The sequence below is a fragment of the Sapajus apella genome, unplaced genomic scaffold, assembly GCF_009761245.1.
Source record: "Sapajus apella isolate SASKATOON/1434 unplaced genomic scaffold, GSC_monkey_1.0 scaffold4, whole genome shotgun sequence".
Classification (NCBI taxonomy): Eukaryota; Metazoa; Chordata; class Mammalia; order Primates; family Cebidae; genus Sapajus; species Sapajus apella.
Genome location: NW_022436944.1, coordinates 38546676 through 38548718, shown reverse-complemented (window position 1 = coordinate 38548718; position 2043 = coordinate 38546676). Strand labels below are relative to the sequence as shown.

General features: G+C 34.1%; 1 pseudogene; it reads left to right on the top strand.

Moving 5' to 3' along the window:
- Nucleotides 1–1221: 1221 nt before the first annotated feature.
- Nucleotides 1222–2043, top strand: LOC116537283 (annotated as a pseudogene).

The window sequence follows — 2043 nt, the reverse complement described above, 5'->3', positions numbered from 1 at the left end:
TTTCTGGAAAACTGTATTGTTTCTTGGATCTATTTACTACCCAATCTATTTACTACTCTTAGTATAAAGTCTTCATCTAACGCACTATAAGATAAAATCAGTAACAAAAAATTAGCCTTTAAAAATTCAAAATTATCTAGAAGGCCATTTAAAATATGGATTTATATATATTTTCATTAACAGTTTTATCCTATGTGTATATTGCATTTTGATATATTGATTAATGGTTATGGTATGCAAATACAGAACTATGCCTTAAAATGATGGTAATGATAACATGAACCAATCATAATTAACAAGTTACTTCAAAAATAAGAAAAATGAGAAATAATATGCTTTAAAACATAGATATAAGCCTGTGCAATTTTTTCAAATATGTTTAAGTAAAAATCATTTACTTTAAAAACTTTCACTAAACATGTAAAGTTTCCTTTTAACAGTGAAAATCAAAAGGCTACATATTATTACAAAATTCTAATTATTTGCTTTCGTGAATGTTAAAATAACAAGTGCAAAATAATTTGGTACAAACTAAAATGGACACCTTTGTCAACAAATATAGGATTTTTTTAACCAGTTTAAAATCTTTCAAACAAGGAATTTCAGGAAAATTTGAATCCATTTTCATAAGATTTATAGAATCCATTCCTGAGATTTATTTTTAATCAAGAATTTGGACAAATTCTACCATCTTACAAAGTTTGTTATGTAATTTGAATGGGTCCAAATATTTCTTTTTTTTACCAAATCTCAGCATATGATTTTCACTAGGTTGTGTTTCAATAATAAAATTATAAAGAACTGTACTTTTTTCAAAATGCCAAAGGTAAAATATGCAGATAAGATTTATTCCCAGCAGTAAATAACTTCTTTATCAGTAAAGCTGTGTGACAGAGCAACTCCTTTGACCAAAATTTTAAAAGGATTTGGCTAAGTTTCCTGAGACAGATCACATGTGACATCCTGCTATATACAGGCAAGCATTTGCAGCTAAGGAACTGGAGCCAGAAGTACACAAAATACTGCAGGATGTCATCGATTTAGTTAATTTTATTTTTAAAAAAACTTTAAAATATAGTTAATAGTTAAACTAATTTAGTTAATTGTTGGTTAATTATTTACTTATGGATGTATTTTACAGCAAAGTATTAAAAATAACTAAAAACATACATTTACAAAATAGACAAGTGGTCCAAATATGCTAACCTTATCTGTGATTACAAGGGGGCTATCCATAGCATGCTACCTCTCAAGGATTTTTAAAATATTAATAAACATGGCGCAGCAACTGGCTTGAGCCTTTGGAAACAAAATGCAGGACCCCAAAGCAGACACCGAGTGGAATAACATCTTATGCAAAAAAGGTATCTTGCCCCTCAAGGAAAGTCAGAAAGAATTGGAAAAGGAGGCGGAAGAGGAGTAGTGCATCCTCCAGCAGTCAGTGATGACAACATATGAAGACAGGACTTTGGAAGAGCTGAAGGATCATGAAGACGAGTTTAATGAGGAGGATGAACATGCTATTGAAATGTACAGGTGGCAGACTGGCTGAGTGGAAAGCAACGAAACTGAAGAATAAATTTGGAGAAGTTCTGGAGATCTCAGAAAGGATTATGTTCAAGAAGTTACCAAAGCCTGTGAGGGCTTGTGGGTCATCTTGCACCTCTACAAAGAATTCCCTTCTGGGCCCTGATAACTCAGCACCTCAGTGGACTTGCCAGGAAGCTTCCTGATGTCAGATTTATCAAAGCCATTTCAACAACCTGCACACACAATTATTCTGATGGGAATCTGCCCACAATATTTGTTTACCTGGAAGGAGATATCAAGGCTCAGTTTACCGGTCCTCTGGTGTTTGGTGGCATGAACCTGACAAGAGATGAATTGGAGTGGAAAGTGTCTGAATCAAGGGCAATTAAGTTGGACCTGGAGGAGAACCCTAAGAAGCCGATTGAAGATGTGTTGCTGTCCTCAGTATGGCACTCTGACCCTATGAGGAGGGACAGCAATTCCAAGGGTGACTGAAGCTGCCGCTGCTATCAC